Raw genomic sequence first — 23,189 nt, 5'->3', positions numbered from 1 at the left:
AAAAATGGGTGGCCTTAGAGGACGGAAACCCAGAGATCTGGTGGACGAACCAGGGAGGAAAGACTGGGAGCTAGAGCTCCAAAAAAGGGAGGAAGAGTGGGGAAGGAAGATAGTAGAGCTTGGTAAGAAAATGGAGGAGCGTATAGCTGAAGAGTGCAGGAAGTGGGAAGTACAGGTCTTAGCAGCAGAAGCTAGGATACAGTGCTTAGAAGAGAAACTGCAAAGCCTGAAACAGATTAGAGAGACAAATGACGATTCAGGTGTGACATCAGGAAATTCAAAGTCAGGCGCAGACAAGGGGATGGTAAGCAACAACGGAGACATGCCGAACATGAAGGCCCTATCAGACCCACGTGGGGCCAGGGAAAAGACGACGAGCACACTAAGATCAAACGACAGGTCCGAAGACAATGAAGATATGCTATATGCAGAGATTCTAACAGCCAACTGCAGTAGCAAGGGACAGCTGGTCAGGAAAGACAGTCCACTGAGAATAGAAGTTTCAGATATGACAGGGACTGAAGGCAAGAACATGTCAATGGAAGGAAATAAAATGCCTCAGAGGACGCAGATGGAGACTCAGTGGGAGGAGGAAAGGGCGAGGTCAGTTTTTGTGTATGGGCTCCAAGAAGCCAAGGGGGCCAACTTCGAAGAAATAAAACAGGAGGAGAAAAAAATGATTGAAGGCATCATGAAAACAATAGGGGAGGGCAATATGACCCAGGTGACAAATTTTCAGAGAATTGGGTGGTTTGCGAGTGGAAGGATACGGCCTGTCAGAGTAACTTTCAAGGAAGAATCAGTTCGAACCAGGATTCTGCAAGAGAAAGCAAGACTGAGGGACAAAGAGGGGTACCAGAGAGTATACCTCGACCGCGACAGAACACAAGAAGAAAGGACTACACTGAAAGAGAGGGTACAGAGACGCAAGGAGGAACGAGAAGCAATGAAAATGAGCAGGACCCAGACACAGGAGGAAGGGCAAACACACCCCACAGAATCTCCCACCAAAAGACTCCACCCGCGACATTCCCAACGCAACTGAGCAACCTATACTACAACCCACTCACTGTTCCCTCTGCCACCAATCCCCATATCACAAACCTCACCCCAACAGCTGTCCCTTATGGGCATTCTGACCCCACCCCCATCAACACAAACCCCACCTACACCACAGCCCCATATAGGCCCCCACCAAGGCTCTCGCTCCCCCAACCCCAATATTCTTGCATGACCACAATGATAGAAAAGAAACTAAAGGTTTGGTACACAAACGCAGATGGAATAATGAATAAACATGAGGAGTGGAATGAAAGAATCAGTGAAAAATCCCCAGACATCATAGCAGTCACAGAAACAAAACTCGCTGAGACAATAACAGACACAATCTTCCCAACAGGATATCAGATCCTGAGGAAAGATAGAAGGAGTAGAGGGGGAGGAGGGGTTGCACTGCTCATAAAACACCGATGGGGATTTGAGGAAATGGAAGGCATGGACATGATTGGAGAAAGAGACTACATTGTAGGTACAATTCAGTCCGGAGAACATAAAGTAGTCATTGGAGTGATGTATAACCCACCACAGAACTGCAGGAGGCCAAGAGAGGAGTACGAAGAAAACAACAGGGTGATGGTGGACACACTGGCTGAGGTGGCAAGAAGAGCTCACTCGAGCAGAGCAAAGTTACTGGTAATGGGCGATTTCAACCACAGGGAGATCGACTGGGAAAACCTGGAGCCACATGGGGGTCCCGAAACATGGAGAGCCAAGATGATGGATGTGGTACTTGAAAACCTCATGCATCAACATGTCAGGGACACAACCAGAGAGAGAGGGGAGGATGGGCCAGCAAGACTGGATCTTGTGTTCACCCTGAGCAGTTCAGACATTGAGGACATCACTTATGAGAGGCCCCTTGGAGCTAGCGATCATGTGGTTCTGAGTTTTGACTATATAGTAGAGTTACAAGTGGAGAAGGTAACAGGAACTGAAGGGGACAGGCCAAACTATAAAAGGGGGGACTACACAGGTATGAGAAACTTCCTGCAGGAGGTTCAGTGGGACAGAGAAATGGTAGGAAAATCAGTAAACGAGATGATGGAATATGTGGCAACAAAGTGCAAGGAGGCAGAGGAAAGTTTTGTTCCCAAGGGAAACGGAAATAATAGGAAGACCAAAACGAGTCCTTGGTTTACCCGAAGGTGTAGGGAGGCAAAAACTAAGTGCAACAGAGAATGGAAAAGGTACAGGAGGCATAGGACCCAGGAAAACAAGGAGATTAGTAGAAGAGCCAGAAACGAGTATGCACAGATAAGGAGGGAGGCCCAGCGACAGTATGAAAACGACATAGCATCGAAAGTCAAATCTGACCCGAAACTGCTGTATAGCCACATTAGGAGGAAGACAACAGTCAAGGACCAGGTGATAAGGCTGAGGAAAGAAGGTGGAGAACTCACAAGAAACGATCAAGAGGTATGTGAGGAGCTCAACACGAGATTTAAGGAAGTATTTACAGTAGAGACAGGAAGGACTCTGGGGGGACAGACCAGATGGGGACACCAGCAAGGAATACACCAACAAGTGTTGGACGACATACATACAGATGAGGAGGAGGTGAAGAAACTGCTAAGGGACATCGATACCTCAAAGGCAATGGGACCAGACAACATCTCCCCGTGGGTCCTTAGAGAGGGAGCAGATATGTTGTGCGTGCCACTTACCACAATCTTCAACACATCCCTGGAAACTGGGCAACTACCTGAGGTATGGAAGACGGCAAATGTAGTTCCCATTTTTAAAAAAGGAGACAGAAAAGAGGCACTAAACTATAGACCTGTGTCATTGACGTGTATAGTATGCAAAATTATGGAGAAGATTATCAGGAGGAGAGTGGTGGAGCACCTGGAACGGAACAGGAGTATAAATGCCAACCAGCACGGATTCACGGAAGGCAAATCCTGTGTCACAAACCTTCTGGAGTTTTATGATAAAATAACAGAAGTAAGACAAGAGAGAGAGGGGTGGGTTGATTGCATCTTCTTGGACTGCAAGAAGGCCTTTGACACAGTTCCTCACAAGAGATTAGTGCAGAAGCTAGAGCATCAGGTGCATATAACAGGAAGGGCACTGCAATGGATCAGAGAATACCTGACAGGGAGGCAACAACGAGTCATGGTACGTAATGATGTATCACAGTGGGCACCTGTGACGAGCGGGGTCCCACAGGGGTCGGTCCTAGGACCAGTGCTATTTTTGGTATATGTGAACGACATGACGGAAGGGTTAGACTCAGAAGTGTCCCTGTTTGCAGATGATGTGAAGTTAATGAGGAGAATTAAATCTGATGAGGACCAGGCAGGACTTCAAAGAGACCTGGACAGACTGGACACCTGGTCCAGCAAATGGCTTCTCGAATTTAATCCTGCCAAATGCAAAGTCATGAAGATGGGGGAGGGGCACAGAAGACCACAGACAGAGTATAGGCTAGGTGGCCAAAGACTGCAAACCTCACTCAAGGAGGAAGATCTTGGGGTGAGTATAACACCGAGCATGTCTCCGGAAGCACACATCAATCAGATAACTGCTGCAGCATATGGGCGCCTGGCAAACCTGAGAACAGCATTCCGATACCTTAGTAAGGAATCATTCAAGACACTGTACACCGTGTATGTCAGGCCCATACTGGAGTATGCAGCACCTGTTTGGAACCCGCACTTGATAAAGCACGTCAAGAAACTAGAGAAAGTACAAAGGTTTGCGACAAGGTTAGTTCCAGAGCTAAGGGGAATGTCCTATGAGGAAAGATTAAGGGAAATCGGCCTGACCACACTGGAGGACAGGAGGGTCAGGGGAGACATGATAACGACATATAAAATACTGCGTGGAATAGACAAGGTGGACAAAGACAGGATGTTCCAGGGAGGGGACACAGAAACAAGAGGCCACAATTGGAAGTTGAAGACACAAATGAGTCAGAGAGATAGTAGGAAGTATTTCTTCAGTCATAGAGTTGTAAGGCAGTGGAATAGCCTAGAAAATGACGTAGTGGAGGCAGGAACCATACACAGTTTTAAGACGAGGTTTGATAAAGCTCATGGAGCGGGGAGAGAGAGGGCCTAGTAGCAACCGGTGAAGAGGCGGGGCCAGGAGCTAGGACTCGACCCCTGCAACCACAAATAGGTGAGTACAAATAGGTGAGTACACTCGTGGAGGAGTCACGCGGTTTGAGCTCGTGTTTTGGTGATAATTTCTGACGGTGCCATAAGGAATAGAGTGTGGGATATAGGCGTGTGCACACATAAGAGTGCATATAATCACTTAAGCCCCGAAAAAAGGAAATATAAGTGATCACAGAAAAGAAAACAAAGGAAATATTGGCTGAGTGTTTAGTGAGGGCCGTTGGAAGGGTGAACGGTTGTGTCAGGCCTAAATAGTGTTGCCATAATAACGCAGTGGGGTATTTTGAAGAATAAGTGCGACTCAAGACCAGGGAGATAAGAGATATGTATAGATGTGTCAGTAAATACAGTGAGTGAGTGAAAAAATTAGAAGAGCTAGAGACTATAGTGCATACAGGAAGTTAGTGGAAAAATTACCGAGAAGCATCAAACTTCTTCAACTTCTGGGACAGGACAGACCTCAACATTACTCCACTGCCAGCCGCAAGTAATATTCACCTAGTTTGAGTTGCATGGGGTCAATAGTACCTGTCTCTAGCTGGAATTGGGGGTCACTCTCCTCGAGCTATCAGAATTAGAATAAGCAGCATTTACTGGCATTTAATAGAATTTAGAGGTGCGGCATATAGGCGAAGCCTAGTGTATTTATTTTTTAACGTAATTTTAAACGCATAAGACTACAGTGGGAACCAAGAGATCGGGTACATATGCAATACATATGTAGTACATACGTGGGAAATAAGGTCTGTTTACATAAACATATGCACACACACTTGGTGAGAACAGCTCTGCTGTTAGGTACTTGAATAGCTGTAGCACACACACACACACACACACACACACCCACACACACAGGAGCTCGGAGCTCGGACTCGACCCCCGCAACCTCAACTAGGTGAGTACAGACACACACGCACACATATACAGGATTTCACACCTTCCTGTGAAGTGACCCTCTAACCCTTTCCCCCCCCCCATCTCTCTCCCTCTCCTCTCCTCTCTCTTCCTCTCTCTCTCTCTCTCTCTCTCTCTCTCTCTCTCTCTCTTTCTCTCTCCCTCCCCCTTTCTCTCATCCTCTCTCTCTTCCTCTCTCTCTTCCTCTCTCTCTCTCTTCCTCTCTCTCTCCCTCTCTCTCTTCCTCTCTTACTCTCTCTCTTCCTCTTCTTTTCTCTCTCTCTCTCTCTCTCTCTCTCTCTCTCTCTCTCTCTCTCTCTCTCTCTCTCTCTCTCTCTTCCCTTGTCACTCTCCCCCTCTCTCTTACCTTTTCCCTCTCTCTCACTTTCTCCCCCTTTTTCCCTTCTTTTCCCCTCCTTCTACCCTCCCCTTCTCTCTCTTTCTCCCTCTCTCTCACTCTCTCCCCCTTTTTCTTTTTCTCTTTCTCTCTCTCTTTCACCAAAAAAAAAAATGGTTGGGACTCGCAGGAATCAGGGATCAGATGACAATGGTACTGGTAAGTAAGTAAGTAAGTAAGTAAGTAAGTAAGTAAGTTTATTCAGGTATACACAAATACAGTTACATAGAATTATCATACATAGCAGTATATGTGTAGAGAACCTAGGATAACTCAAAAAAGTCAGACAGAGTGACTTATTTCCACTGGGGTCCTTTTACCTTATTATTATAATATAAAGGTTATAATATTTTCTTATTATTCTACAATGAAGATGACATCTTATTATCATACTAAAAAGACTATCTACTACACGAAGGTCATTAAGACTATCTACAATACGAGGGTCATTACTAGGAATATGGTAAAATTTACACGTATGTTAGCTAAAAAATAGAAAATCATTCCCCTCCCTTTCTGTAGCTACATTCATCAGACACCTTTTGGCACTCTTCTTGAACTGGTTCATGCTATGACTGGCTTTGACATGTGCGGGCAGTCTGTTCCATTCCTTTATTGCTGTACAATAAAAGGTGTTTGAAGCCTGGCCACTGACTGTGGGTACTACAAAGTTGTGCTCTCTCCCCCTAGTACTATGATTGCTTTGGTTCCCAACCTTGACAAAATTGACAGCAAGATATTCTGGACATTGTTTGTGAGCAATTTTATAAACATGATTTAGCTTCAGTTGTTTTACTCTGTCTTCAACATTCAGCATATCCAACTGCTGTAATTCATCCTGGCCTACATGTTCTCTTGGTCCCAGCCCCAGGATGAATCTTACGATTTTGTTCTGGGTGATTTGCAGTCTATCTTTCAGTTTTTTTGTCAAGGCAGAGTACCAAGAAGAGCAAGCGTAATCCATATGGCATTGTATAAGGGCTAGACATAGGGTCCTGCGAGCCTCAGTAGGTAGACACTGTGCTTGTCTATACAGGAACTTCAGTCTGGCATTCGCTTTCTTTACTACACTGTTCCCTATCAATTCTCCTGACATGCATGGGTCAAAGGGGATTCCCAAATATTTTACTGATGAAACCAAAGTGATGGGCTCCCCATTACATTGAACATTAAAATTATTTACCCTTCTCAGTTTATGTTTCGTGCCAAAGAGAATGGCTTTAGTTTTCCCTAGGTGTAATGATAGTTTGTCTACTAACCATTTGCTGCAGGACTCCAGTTCCAGTGTTAAAACATTAGCAATATCTTGTGGGTCTTTACCTGACACTAACAGAGCACTGTCATCTGCATACAGTAGGAGTTTGCACTTGACACTGATAGGCATATCATTGACATAACATAAGAATAATAAGGGACCCAGAATACTACCTTGGGGAACTCCACATGTTATCGGCAGGGGTTCTGATTCTGTTTTGTTGATTTTGACTATTTGTCTCCTGTTGCTAAGGTAGGACTTAAACCAGTCTACAGAACCTATACCGATAGCTTGAAGTTTATTACATAATATATTGTGATTGACAGTATCGAAGGCCTTTTGCAGGTCTAAGGTTACCATACCTATGAGGTTCCCCTTTGACATTTCAGTTCTCAGGTAATCCATCAGATTAATAAGGGAGGTGTCGGTTGAGTAGGAGCTTCTAAAGCCCAATTGATAGCTGTGGAGAATGTTGTTGTCATTAAGGTACTTAACTACTTGAGAATACACCACCCTCTCTAGAATTTTAGATATTATACTGAGTATACTAACAGGCCTATAGTTGCTTACATCAGACCTACTATTTTTCTTGAAGATAGGAGTAACTCTGGCCTCCTTGAACCCCTCCGGTACGGTATTAGTGGTGATTGATAGATTTATTATGTGAGCAATAGGGATTGACAGTTCAGAAGCACCATCTTTTAGGAACTTAGACGGGATGTTATCAGGGCCTGTGCTCTTAGTTGGGTTTAACCTACTTAGTTCTTTTTGAATAAAGTCATGAGATACACTTACTAGTTGACAACTGTTTGGGGTTACCCCTTTATTGGTATAGTATGTTTGAAACTTATCAGAGTCTGTGTTAAAGGTATTTGATGCAGCTGGTAGCTTACTTACTAGTGTTGATGCAACAGATGTGTAGTAGGAATTAAAGCAATTTGCCACCTTAGATGTTTCGTGGCATACCTCATTATCGATAGTGAGCACTATGTTAGACCTATCTACTGGCTTATGGCTATACCCCAACTGTTTTAGTTGTTGCCAGAGCTTTCTGGGGTTATGCTTATACTCTTCAATTTTTGAGCAGTAGTGCTTTGCCTTTGCTCCTTTTATAAGTCTCTGTACTCTGTTCCTCACCCTTTGGAATTCATTTAGTGCTGCAATATCCTGTCTGTTTGCTTTAAATCTTTTTAGCAGAAGGAGAAGGAGACGAAGAATTGGGAGGCACAAGTCGAAACTGCAGTAGCCAGGGTAAAGGTCCTAGAATTTGAGGTAAACAGGCTGAAGCAGGTCTCAGGGGTAGTGACCAGAAAAGACACACCATACAAAGGTGAGAGGCTGAACAGGAAGGAAGGAGATATGAATTATGCTAAGGTCATATCAGCCTGCAAAGAAGGGCCAGGGAGTGGAAGGGAAGAGCAGATGGGTGCAGATGGAGAGGGAGATAGGTCGAATGCTGAGGCACAACCATGCTACCAAGAGCCACTGGAAAAATCAAGGGAGAAAATGACCACATACAGACAGGAACCAGAGTCACAGAGGGAGAGGCAATGGGAGGAGGAAAGGGCAAAATCAGTGATTATCCATGGGCTTCAGGAGAGAGAGGAAAGGACACACACTGAAAGACGGCAGGAAGAAAGAAAGGAGATTGAGAAAATCATCACGGAAATAGGGGGAGAAGACATGGATGAGATTGTAAATTTTCAGAGAATAGGGGGTACTTGAAGGGGAGAAACCGACCGATCAAGCTGATTCTCAGGACAAAAACAGTGTGGAACAAGATCCTCCAAGAGAAACCACGGTTGAAAAGCTCGGAAGAGTACAAGAAGGTGTTCCTAGACAGAGACAGAACTCAAACAGAGAGACAGCAGCTGAGGGAGAGGACAAAAAAGCGAAAGGAGCTAGGAAAGGAGACAAGGATGGAACTAGAGACAAGGATGGAACCAGCAGAGGTCAGTCAGAGCAGAACAGAGCAGCAAGGGCAAGCACACACACAACCATCCTCAGAACCCCACAACCTATCACACCATCCCAACACACAATACAATCCATACCCACAGCTTCCACCCAACCCCCAACCATAGAATCCCACAGTATGCTACCAGGTCTCCCACCCCCACAGGCCCCCCAAACCACAGTGTTGGAAAGGAAACTGAAGGTATGGTACACAAATGCTGATGGAATAACAAACAAGTGGGAAGAGTGGCACGAAAGAGTCAAAGAGGCATCACCAGACATCATAGCAATCACAGAAACCAAGCTTACAGGTATGATAACAGATGCCATCTTTCCTGCGGGATACCAGATCCTGAGAAAAGACAGAAGGAACAGGGGGGGTGGAGGAGTGGCATTGCTGATCAAACACCGATGGAATTTTGATGAGCTGGAGAGAGGAGACAGCGGAGAAGAAAGTGATTACATAGCGGGAACGCTTCACTCTGGAGGTCCCAAGGTGATAATTGCAGTGATGTATAACCCACCACAGAACAGCAGGAGGCCAAGGCAAGAGTATGAAGAGAGCAATAGAGCGATGGTTGACACACTGGCTGCAGTGGCCAGAAGAGCTCATGCATGCAGGACAAAGCTCCTGATCATGGGCGACTTTAACCACAAGGAGATCGAATGGGAGAACTTGGAGCCACATGGGGGCCAAGATACATGGAGGGCTAAGATGATGGAGGTGGTACTGGAAAACTTCATGTACCAACACGTAAGGGACACTACAAGAGAGAGAGGAGAGGATGAACCAGCAAGACTGGACTTAGTATTCACCTTGAGTAGTGCAGATATTGAGGACATCACATATGAAAGACCCCTTGGGGCCAGCGATCATGTGGTTTTGAGCTTCGAATACACAATAGAGCTACAAGTGGAGGGGGAAGCAGGAAGGCCAGGACAAATGAAACCAAACTACAGGAAAGGGGACTACACAGGAATGAGGAACTTCCTGAATGAGGTTCAGTGGGACAGAAAACTGGCAGGGAAGCCAGTTAGTGAGATGATGGAATATGTAGCAACAATGTGCAAGGAGGCTGAGGAGAGGTTTGTACCCAAGGGAAACAGGAATAATGAAAAAGCCAGGATGAGCCCATGGTTCACCCAAAGATGCAAGGAGGCAAAAACCAAGTGTGCTAGGGAATGGAAGAAATATAGAAGGCAAAGGACCCAGGAGAATAAGGAGAGCAGTCGTAGAGCCAGAAACGAATATGCACAGATAAGAAGGGAGGCCCAACGTCAATATGAAAACGACATAGCAGCAAAAGCCAAATCTGACCCGAAGCTGTTATACAGCCACATCAGGAAGAAAACAACCGTCAAGGACCAGGTAATTAGGCTAAGGAAGGAAGGAGGAGAGACAACAAGAAATGACCGTGAAGTATGTGAGGAACTCAACAAGAGATTCAAAGAAGTGTTCACAGAGGAGACAGAAGGGGCTCCAGAAAGACAGAGAGGTGGGGTACACCACCATGTGCTGGACACAGTACACACAACCGAGGAAGAAGTGAAGAGGCTTCTGAGTGAGCTAGATACCTCAAAGGCAATGGGGCCAGATAACATCTCTCCATGGGTCCTGAGAGAGGGAGCAGAGGCGCTATGTGTACCCCTACCAACAATATTCAATACATCTATTGAAAAAAGGAGATTGCCTGAGGCATGGAAGACAGCAAATGTAGTCCCAATCTTTAAAAAAGGAGACAGACATGAAGCACTAAACTACAGACCAGTGTCACTGACATGTATAGCATGCAAAATCATGGAAAAGATTGTCAGGAGAAGAATGGTGGAACATCTAGAAAGGAATGATCTCATCACCAGCAGCCAACATGGTTTCAGAGACGGGAAATCCTGTGTCACAAACCTACTGGAGTTCTATGACATGGTGACAGCAGTAAGACAAGAGAGAGAGGGGTGGGTAGATTGCATTTTCTTGGACTGCAAGAAGGCGCTTAACACAGTACCACACAAGAGATTAGTGCAAAAACTGGAGGACCAAGCAGGGATAACAGGGAAGGCACTGCAATGGATCAGGGAATACTTGTCAGGAAGGCAGCAGCGAGTCATGGTACGTGGCGAGGTGTCAGAGTGGGCACCTGTGACCAGCGGGGTCCCACAGGGGTCAGTCCTAGGACCAGTGCTGTTTCTGGTATTTGTGAATGACATGACGGAAGGAATAAACTCCGAGGTGTCACTGTTTGCAGATGACGTGAAGTTGATGAGAAGAGTTCATTCGATCGAAGACCAGGCAGAAATACAAAGGGATCTGGACAGGCTGCAGACCTGGTCCAGCAACTGGCTCCTGGAGTTCAATCCCACCAAGTGCAAAGTCATGAGGATTGGGGAAGGGCAAAGAAGACCGCAGGTGGAGTACAGTCTAGGGGCCCAGAGACTACAAACATCACTCAAGGAAAAAGATCTTGGGGTGAGTATAACACCAGGCACATCTCCTGAAGCGCACATCAACCAAATAACTGCCGCAGCATATGGGCACCTGGCAAACCTCAGAACAGCATTCCGACATCTTAATATGGAATCGTTCAGGACCCTGTACACCGTGTACGTTAGGCCCATATTGGAGTATGCGGAACCAGTTTGGAACCCACACCTAGCCAAGCATGTAATGAAACTAGAGAAAGTGCAAAGGTTTGCAACAAGACTAGTCCCAGAGTTAAGAGGTATGTCCTATGAGGAGAGGTTAAGGGAAATCAACCTGACGACACTGGAGGACAGGAGAGATAGGGGGGACATGATAACGACTTACAAAATACTGAGAGGAATTGACAAGGTGGACAAAGACAGGATGTTCCAGAGACTGGACACAGCAACAAGGGGACACAGTTGGAAGCTAAAGACACAGATGAATCAAAGGGATGTTAGGAAGTATTTCTTCAGCCACAGAGTAGTCAGGAAGTGGAATAGTTTGGGAAGCGATGTAGTGGAGGCAGGATCCATACATAGCTTTAAGCAGAGGTACGATAAAGCTCATGGTTCAGGGAGAGTGACCTAGTAGCGACCAGTGAAGAGGCGGGGCCAGGAGCTTGGACTCGACCCCTGCAACCTCAACTAGGTGAGTACAACTAGGTGAGTACACACACACACGCATACACACACACACACACACACACACACACACACACACACACACACACACACACACACACACACACACACACACACGCACGCACACACACACGCACACACACACACACACACACACACACGAGAGAGAGGGGTGGGTTGATTGCATCTTCTTGGACTGCAAGAAGGCCTTTGACACAGTTCCTCACAAGAGATTAGTGCAGAAGCTAGAGCATCAGGCGCATATAACAGGAAGGGCACTGCAATGGATCAGAGAATACCTGACAGGGAGGCAACAACGAGTCATGGTACGTAATGATGTATCACAGTGGGCACCTGTGACGAGCGGGGTCCCACAGGGGTCGGTCCTAGGACCAGTGCTATTTTTGGTATATGTGAACGACATGACGGAAGGGTTAGACTCAGAAGTGTCCCTGTTTGCAGATGATGTGAAGTTAATGAGGAGAATTAAATCTGATGAGGACCAGGCAGGACTTCAAAGAGACCTGGACAGACTGGACACCTGGTCCAGCAAATGGCTTCTCGAATTTAATCCTGCCAAATGCAAAGTCATGAAGATAGGGGAAGGGCACAGAAGACCACAGACAGAGTATAGGCTAGGTGGCCAAAGACTGCAAACCTCACTCAAGGAGAAAGATCTTGGGGTGAGTATAACACCGAGCATGTCTCCGGAAGCACACATCAATCAGATAACTGCTGCAGCATATGGGCGCCTGGCAAACCTGAGAACAGCATTCCGACACCTTAGTAAGGAATCATTCAAGACACTGTATGTCAGGCCCATACTGGAGTATGCAGCACCTGTTTGGAACCCGCACTTGATAAAGCACGTCAAGAAACTAGAGAAAGTACAAAGGTTTGCAACAAGGTTAGTTCCAGAGCTAAGGGGAATGTCCTATGAAGAAAGATTAAGGGAAATCGGCCTGACGACACTGGAGGACAGGAGGGTCAGGGGAGACATGATAACGACATATAAAATACTGCGTGGAATAGACAAGGTGGACAAGGACAGGATGTTCCAGGGAGGGGACACAGAAACAAGAGGCCACAATTGGAAGTTGAAGACACAAATGAGTCAGAGAGATAGTAGGAAGTATTTCTTCAGTCATAGAGTTGTAAGGCAGTGGAATAGCCTAGAAAATGACGTAGTGGAGGCAGGAACCATACACAGTTTTAAGACGAGGTTTGATAAAGCTCATGGAGCGGGGAGAGATAGGGTCTAGTAGCAACCGGTGAAGAGGCGGGGCCAGGAGCTAGAACTCGACCCCTGCAACCACAAATAGGTGAGTACAAATAGGTGAGTACACACACACACACACACACACACACACACACACACACACACACACACACACACGCACGCACGCACGCACACACGCACACATGTGGTAATGCTTTATTTACAGCTAGCAAAGTCAGGGTATTTCTCCAGAATGGTCTGTAATATACCACTGTGGACGATGGGAGAAGATAAACTTTATTAAAGGGGCCTACATAGGCATGAGAAGATTTCTGCATGAAGTGCAGTGAGAAAGAGAACTAGAGGGAAAGACAATAAGTGAAATGATGGAACTAGTAACCACTAAGTGCAGGGAGGCAGAGGAGAAGTTCATACCAAAGGGTAACAAAAAAAATCGTAAGACCAGAGTGAGCCCATGGTTTAACTGGAGGTGTAAAGAGGCCAAATCAAGTGTGCTAGAGCATGGAAAAGTATAGAAGGCAAAGGACTCAAGAAAACAAGGAATTGAGCAGAAGAACCAGAAACGTATATACAAGGATAAGGAGAGAGGCCCAGAGGCAATACGAGAACGACAGCATCAAAAGCCAAATCTGAACCAAAGTTGTTATGCAGTCACATTAGGAGAAAAACAACAGTCAAGGACCAGGTAATCAGGCTGAGGAAAGAAGAAGGAGAGCTGACGAAGAGTGACCAAGAAGTATGTGATGAACTAAACAAAAGATTTAGAGAAGCATTCACAGTAGAGACAGAAATGCTTCCAGCAAACCGAGGAGATATGGTGCACCAACAAATGCTGGACACAATACACATGACCAAGTAGGTGAAGAAATTACTAGGTGATCTAGATACCTCGAAGGCGGTGGGCCCAGATAACATATCTTCATGGGTCCTGAGAGAGGGAGCAGAGGAACTGTCTGCTGCTATCATCAGTCTTTAGTAAATCTATCGAAACTAGGTAATTGCTTGACGTGTGAAAGACAGCAAATGTAGTTCCAATTTTTAAGAAAGGAGACAGACAGGCAACATTAAACTACAGATCAGTGTCACTGACATGTATAGTATGCGTGGCATGCAAAGATTATGTTACATTTATTCGGCATATGTACACACTCTCATATAGGCTGCCTCACAACCAGTGAACCAGGCACTACTGGTTTAACAATTCAGGGGGCCCCATCGTTAAATCAGTACTTTGGTTCAGCCAATCATATTGTGGGTCTGGCAATTGCGAAGGTGATGTGGTAGCAATCACAATTCACGCTTGCCAGATTCACCCAGCTGCTGGTTGAACACGGTTGTCCTCTCTGTCTTTAGGCTGTGGCACTGCCTCTTGACTTACCATGTTGTACACTTATATTTCAATCTCTTGTATTAGTGTACATAGCTGTAAATATCTAATCATACTTGGTGAAGATAAATATAATCAAAAGTCTACTACTGTGTTTATTTTCGCTCCAAGCTCCCATTACGGCCAGGTTAACACGCCTTGATTACCTGATACCGTAATAGTATGTAAAGTCATGGAAAAGATTATCAGGAGAGGAGTGGTGGAGCACATTGAAAGAATGGGCTCATACATGATAATCAGCATGGCTTTAGGGATGGGAAATCCTGTGTCACAAATCTACTTGAGTTCTACGATAAGGTAATAGAAGTAAGACAAGAGAGAATGGATAGGGATGGATAGATTGTATCTTTTTGGACTGCAAGAAGGGTTTTGACACAGTGCCACACAAGAGATTGGTTCAAACATTAGAGGAGTAGGCAGGAATAGTAGGGAAAGTACTACAATGGATCAAGGAATACCTGATAAGAAGGAAACAACGAGTGATGGTACGTGATGAAGTATCATAGTGGGCGAATGTGTCGAGTGCGGTTTCACAATGGTAAGTCCTAGGTCCGGTGCTGTTTCTTGCATACGTGAATGATATGATGGAAGGAATAGAGTCAAAAGTGTCGCTCTTTGCTTGTGATGTAAAACTGATGAGAATACAAGCGGACGAGGATCAGCTAAGATTACAAGGGTTCTGGATAGACTACAAGTTTGGTCCGACAAATGGCTCCTGGAGTTTAACCCCAGCAAGTTCAAAGTCATGAAGATTGGGGAAGGACAAAGAAGACCCCAGACGAAATACAAGTTAGGGGATCAAAGGCTGCATACTTCACTTAAAGAAAAGGATCTTGGGATTAGCATTATACCGAGCATGTTCCCTGAGGAACACATCAATCAAATAACTGTTGCAGCACATGGGCGCTTGGCAAACCTGAGAACAGCGTTTCGGCACCTAAATAAGGAGTCATTCACGACACTGTAGACCGTGTACGTCAGGCCTATTATACTGGAGTGTTCAGCATCAGTATGGAACCCACACCTAGTTAAACGTCAAGAAATTGGAGAAAGTGCAAAAGTTTGCAACAAGATTAGTCCCGGAACTGAGGGGTATATCTTACGAGGAGAGGCTAAGGAAACTCATTCTAATGACACTAGAGGATAGGAAGGATAGGGGGGACATGACAACGACATATAAAATACTGAGAGGAATTGACAAGGTAGACAGAGCTTGAATGTTTCAGAGAAGGGACACAGGAACGCCCCCTCGGTCCAGTCTGTGACCAGGCCTCAATGGTGGATCAGGGCCTGATCAACCATGCTGTTACTGTTGGCCGCACGCAACCTAACGTACGAACTAAAGCCCGGCTGGTCAGGTATTGACTTTAGGTGCATGTCTAGCGCCTTCTTGAAGACAGCCAGGGGTCTAGTGGAAGCAATTTCCATACATAGCTTTAAGAAGAGGTATGATAAAGCTCTAGGATCGGGGAGAGTGACCTGGTATTAACCAGTGAAGAGGCGGGGCCAGGAGCTATGAATCCACCCCTGCAACCACAATTAGGTGAGTACACACACCCTGGTCAAGAAATTAGAGAAAGTGCAAAGGTTTGCAACAAGACTAGTCCCGGAGCTAAGGGGCATGTTCTACGAGGAGAGGCTAATTAAGGAAAATCGACCTGACAACATTGAAGGACAGGAGGGATAAGGGGTACATGATAACGACATATACAATACTGAGAGGATTTGACAAGGTGGACAATAGCAGGATGATTCAAAGATGGGACACAGCAACAAAGGGTCACAATTCGAAGTTGAAGACTCAGATGAGTCACAAGGATGCTGGAAAGTATTTCTTCAGTCACAAAGCTGTCAGCAAGTGGAATAGTCTGGAGAGTGATTTAGTGGAGGCAGGATCCATACATAGCTTGAAGAAGAGGTATGATAAAGCGATCAGTGAAGAGGCAGAGCCAGGAGCTATGACTCGACCACTGCAATCACAATTAGGTAAACTAGGTGAGTGCACACACTCTGACTCGACCCCTGTAACCACAAATAGATCAGTACACACACACAGGAGAATATAAAGGTGAAGACTGACAGGAGCAAGGTGCTGGGTGCAGGAGCGTCAACTGTGAAGGGACTGAAGGAGGGGAAGGAGTAAAGAACCCCCTTGAAGAAATAATATCAGGTCACCGAGACGTCTGGGAAACGATAAGGGAAACAACAAAGGAGATACTTAATTGGACCCAGAGATATGAGGGAAACGAAATTGGAAGAGAGGGAGAGGTTGCTTATTATTCATGGGCTCCATGAGGCAGAGGGGAAGACCTATGATGAAAGAAGACATGAGGAGATAAAAGAGATTAAGAGCATTATCACAGTAACCACAGAAGACAAACCAACAGACAAAATTTCAGAGGCCTGGGCAGTACTCGAGGGAAAAGAACTGCCCAATCAGATTAACATTCAAGACAGAAATTGCGCGAAACAAGATCCTGCAGTTGAAACCAATGTTAAGGATTCCCCGAAATGCCAGTGGTAGAATACAACAAAGAACGGGAACAACTGAGAGAGAGAGTAAGAAGCCGCAAGAGGCACGAAGGGGACCATCTACTGTATAAAGTTAATTATAGCATTAGTGCAATAACTGTTAGGTGCTGTTGATATACTAAGTCTTAATACTTCATTATATTTTACTACTACTCTTACAATTTGTTTATGGTGTTATCACTTGCTTAAATTTTGTACTATAAGTCAAATTTTACTATTTAAATTTTAATTTGAAACCATTTTTACTATCTGTTCATTTCATTTTTTTTTTTTTTGCATTATTATTGCTTGTTTAGTATCTGTGTAATCTTTAGATTAGTTATTTTGCTACATATACTTTGTACTGCCTTGTATAAGCTCTCATATTACCTCCAGTGCAATATTGATTCCTAACAGTTGTGCAATATTGATTTACTACTTGTCATAGGCATTATATCAACTTTTATTAACAGGTAGTAGTATCTTTTCTGTTATTTATACATTGTTAATTCTGCATTAGTCATATGATTGCAAACATCGATCCTGACATTAACCTCTTATTCAATGACACACACGACCCTAACAACAATTGCCTTTATTACACTACTAGTCAGGCTAAGACACTACTCATTGCCAACAATAACATAACAGTAATCAATTATAATGTCAGATCATTAAGGAAGCACTATGATGACCTCCAAGCAATACTCAGTTCCCTAAATGTTAGTATGTCTATAATTACTCTCACTGAAAAATGGCTAAAACATGAAGTTACAAACATCTATTCCATACCTGGCTACACAGCCATACACAATTGTAGGCCAGACCAGTTAGGAGGTGGAACAGCTATATACTACTCTGATGAACTAAATGTATAAATTCTACTTGCACAAGGGATGAATATGGAGAATATATATTTGCTAAATTTAAATCCAAAGACCTTTAAAAAACCTCTAACAGTTAGAGCTATTTATAGAGTACCTCACTCTATTTTTTACTCATTTAGTGAAAAACTAAGAAACATGATAACTAGTGCAGAGATGAACAAACACCATCTGATACTTACACGGGACTTCAACATGAACCTCATCCAAGACTATGACCCACAAGTAACTGAATTCACATTCATTCATTCATTAAAGATTGCCGGTACTTCCGGCCCGGGTCTTCTCCAGATGGTGACCCGGCGGTGGCCCCCGGGGCGGGGGTGTCGATCGTCTTCTTCATTCTTCTATCTTCTCTCTTGGGCCCTCCGGTTGGAGGGTAACTTCTTCTTCTATCTTGCACTGACTCCCCACTGAATTCACAAACACTATGAACAGCTACTTACTTCTACTAACAATAACAAAACCTACAAGAATCTTCGAGACAAATGCCTCCTTACTAGACCATATCTGGATAAACACTATATCCCCATTAAAAGCAGGCATAATCACAGGCCCGGTGGCCTGGTGGCTAAAGCTCCCGCTTCACACACGGAGGGCCCGGGTTCGATTCCCGGCGGGTGGAAACATTTCGACACGTTTCCTTACACCTATTGTCCTGTTCACCTAGCAGCAAATAGGTACCTGGGTGTTAGTCGACTGGTGTGGGTCGCATCCTGGGGGACAAGATTAAGGACCCCAATGGAAATAAGTTAGACAGTCCTCGATGACGCACTGACTTTCTTGGGTTATCCTGGGTGGCTAACCCTCCGGGGTTAAAAATCCGAACGAAATCTTATCTTATCTTATCTTGATAACACCACTGACAATTATCCCATCTTTCTCATAAACAACTTATGTAAATTGCCTCAGGACACAACTCAAATCACCTTCGACAACATGACGAGTCATCTGTTAATAAGTTTATTTCAGCATTAAGTAACACTGACTGGCATAACGAGTTAGCAGATAATATCAACATTGATGAATGTGTTAACATTCTCTTATAAAAAAAAACTTGAAACCTCTATAACATGCATTGTCCAATAAAAACTAAGATAAGATTTCGTTCGGATTTTTAACCCCGGAGGGTTAGCCACCCAGGATAACCCAAGAAAGTCAGTGCGTCATCGAGGACTGTCTAACTTATTTCCATTGGGGTCCTTAATCTTGTCCCCCAGGATGCGACCCACACCAGTCGACTAACACCCAGGTACCTATTTGCTGCTAGGTGAACAGGGCAACAGGTGTAAGGAAACGTGTCGAAATGTTTCCACCCGCCGGGAATCGAACCCGGGCCCTCCGTGTGTGAAGCGGGAGCTTTAGCCACCAGGCCACCGGGCCAAGCAGATTACAGCAGATAAAGCAGATAACAGCAGATAACAGCCCCTGGCTTACAAACAGCATCCTCAAATCTATTGATAAAAAACATATTATGCTACAAATTTGTACAACTTTAATGCTTCTTATTCGATATACACATTTGTACTTTATGTTGTAATTTGTTTACTGTAATTTTTACCACTGAATATATTATTGATTAGTTAATCTTAAGTTAATTTTAAGCTGCCCATAATGCTCTGCATACAAGGGGCTTTTGGCATGTTTACCTGGAGTATTACCTGGGGAGAGTTCCGGGGGTCAACGCCCCCGCAGCCCGGTCTGTGATCAAACCTCATGGTGGATCAGAGCCTGATCAGCCACTGTATTTCTTTTGTACAACGATGTATCATGTCCAGATAATAATAAATAAATAAATAAATATATGAAAAAAAGTACAGAATGGGTCCAATAACAAAGGATCTTGCAAAACGTTACTCGTCAATACTAAGCAATCTAATAAGGAGGTCAAAAAAACTGTATTATGAAAACAGATTTCATGACATAAAAGATGATATGAAAAAGACCTGGAAAACCTTATCTGAAATTCTAGGATCTTTAAAGCTGTCACAAACAGAATGGTTAACTTAACAAAACCAGAAGAACCTTTCCTTCAGCCAACCGACACTGCCAACAAACTTAATGTATTGTTCTCTACCGTAGGAACAAAGCCAGCAAGTAAAATCCCAAACTCACACACTCAACCAAAAGATTCCCTCGCTGGCAACTACCCAAATACTTTATTTTTAGCCCCAACAAACCCTATTGAAATCTCGAATATCATCAAAACACTAAAGAACAAGACAGGGGATCTAAATAACTTACCACCACTCACATATAAAAAAAGCTTCTCAAGTGTTGTCTCCAATTATTGCAACTCTTTTTAACAAACCCATTGAATCTTCCACCTTCCCATCCATATTCAAGACAGCAAGGGTCACCCCGATCCTAAAAGGAGGTGCTCCAACTGAGTTTTTTAGTTTAATATGTTTATTATGCACCCCATACCCATCCTGTGGGCGGTAGTCAAAAGATTACAGAGGTACATAATTGGTCCAGGGACTGGACTCCAAAGTTTTGATAGCTGAGCAAGTTACAGAGGTAATGAACTCACAATTTACAAAGGTAATGAACTCACAATTTACAAAGGTAATGAACTCACAATTTACAAAGGTAATGAACTCCAGGTAAGTCTGGTCACAATCATGACAAGTTACAAAGGTATTTACAGATTACAGAGGTACGTAATGGGTCCAGGGACTGGGCCCCCAAAGTTTTGATAGCTGAACTAGGTACAAAGGTAATGAGCTCACAAGTTACAAAGGTAATGAATTCTGTAGAATGGTTACTTACGTTTATACTTTGGCTACAATCATGAACAAATTATAGAGTAATGAGCAATTCACACTTCCACACCCGGTCACAACTGTAATGAGTTATTGGTGCAAATATTGATTGTTGAGTCACACACACCACACACACACACACACACACACACACACACACACACACACACACACACACACACACACACACACACACACACACACACACACACACACACACACACACACACACACACACACACACACACACACACACACACACACACACACACACACACAATCAGTAAGGAATCATTCAAGACACTGTACACCGTGTATGTCAGGCCCATACTGGAGTATGCAGCACCTGTTTGGAACCCGCACTTGATAAAGCACGTCAAGAAACTAGAGAAAGTACAAAGGTTTGCGACAAGGTTAGTTCCAGAGCTAAGGGGAATGTCCTATGAGGAAAGATTAAGGGAAATCGGCCTGACCACACTGGAGGACAGGAGGGTCAGGGGAGACATGATAACGACATATAAAATACTGCGTGGAATAGACAAGGTGGACAAAGACAGGATGTTCCAGGGAGGGGACACAGAAACAAGAGGCCACAATTGGAAGTTGAAGACACAAATGAGTCAGAGAGATAGTAGGAAGTATTTCTTCAGTCACAGAGTTGTAAGGCAGTGGAATAGCCTAGAAAATGACGTAGTGGAGGCAGGAACCATACACAGTTTTAAGACGAGGTTTGATAAAGCTCATGGAGCGGGGAGAGAGAGGGCCTAGTAGCAACCGGTGAAGAGGCGGGGCCAGGAGCTAGGACTCGACCCCTGCAACCACAAATAGGTGAGTACAAATAGGTGAGTACACACACACACACACACACACACTTTAGTTTAATATCTTTATGCACCCCATACCCATCCTGTGGGCGGTAGTCAAAAGATTACAAAGGTACATAATGGGTCCAGTGACTGGACCCCAAAGTTATGATAGCTGAACTAGTTACAAAGGTAATGAACTCCAGGTAGATCTGGTCACTAATCATGGCAAGTTACAGAGGTAATGAATCAGCTTCACTCCTATACATGGTTACAGTCATGAACAAATTACAAAGTAATGAACCACTGATACGTCCACACCTGGTCACAATTGTAATGAGTTATAAATACAAATATTAAGTGGATCATACACCCACACTAGTGCGCGCGCGCACATACACACACGAGGGCGCACGCTCGGACATGTGCACACGAGCGTACAAATATATGCATACACACAAGGACGCACACCCACACACACACACCCACACACACACACACCAACACCCACACACACACACCCTCACACACACCCACACACACACCCTCACACACACCCACACCCACACACACACACACACCCACACACGCACACACACACCCACACATGCACACACACACCCACACACGCACACACACACACACACACACGCACACACACACACACACCCTCACACACACCCGCACACACACCCTCACACACACCCACACACACGCACGCACACACACACACACACACACACACACACACACACACACACACACACACACACACACACACACACACACACACACACACACACACACACACACACACACACATGCACACATGTGGTAATGCTTTATTTACAGCTAGCAAAGTCAGGGTATTTCTCCAGAATGGTCTGCAATATACCACTGTGGATAAAATACTTAGCCATTTCTTGAACACTTCTGAGTGAGTTGTTTCTAAATTCATTAATTTGATCACACTCCAGTACATAATGACGCAATGTGTGACAATAGTCCATCTGGCAAAGTTTACATTTCGTTTGGTCTACATCTGGTGGTGGTGATTTAACCTGCCAAAGATACTTGTAACCCAGCCGGAGCCGGGCAGTAGTGACATCCAAGAGTCTACTTATCTTGTTGGATGCACCATAGACATGTGGCTCCTCCTGCATGATGGAATGATGATAGATGGACTGACTTGTGTCAATCTCCCTAAGTCTTAAGTCAATAAAGTTCATTTGAAGTTCTTTTCGTATTATTGTTCTCAAACTGCTAAATGACAACCCAAGATTGTAATCTACCCCCTCTTTGAAAGCATACAGCTTAGCCAATTTATCAGTTCTATCATGCATCTGAAGACCAATGTGAGATGGAATCCACAGCATGTGCACTCTGACTCCACTGTCCACAATCTTACCATATCTATGTCTGGCTTCTGACAAAAGCATGCCACAATTTATACTTAATGAGTTGAGAGCATTTATGGATGACAGAGAATCAGTTACAATTAAAGTGTCAACCTTAGATACATGGACACATTTGAGTGCAAGGAGTATGGCAAACAGTTCTGTTTGAAGGGTAGAGGCCCAGTTATTGATGCGTGCTCCAATTTCTTTATGAGAGCCATCACTCTGTGTGACAACAGCAGCACTACCAGCTGCACCAGTGGACTGGTGAACAGAACCATCGACGTAAATAATTTGTGAAAGATTGTTCTGTGTGACTAAGTTATCAATACAGCTTAAGGCATCATGTTTGGCTTCAAGACGAAGCTTTGGTTGTGATTTAAGAAGAGTTTTCGGGGGAAATGGAGGAATGGTAGT

The sequence above is a fragment of the Cherax quadricarinatus genome, chromosome 22 (assembly GCF_038502225.1).
Source record: "Cherax quadricarinatus isolate ZL_2023a chromosome 22, ASM3850222v1, whole genome shotgun sequence".
In the NCBI taxonomy this organism is placed as follows: Eukaryota; Metazoa; Arthropoda; class Malacostraca; order Decapoda; family Parastacidae; genus Cherax; species Cherax quadricarinatus.
This window is presented reverse-complemented; position numbering follows the sequence as displayed.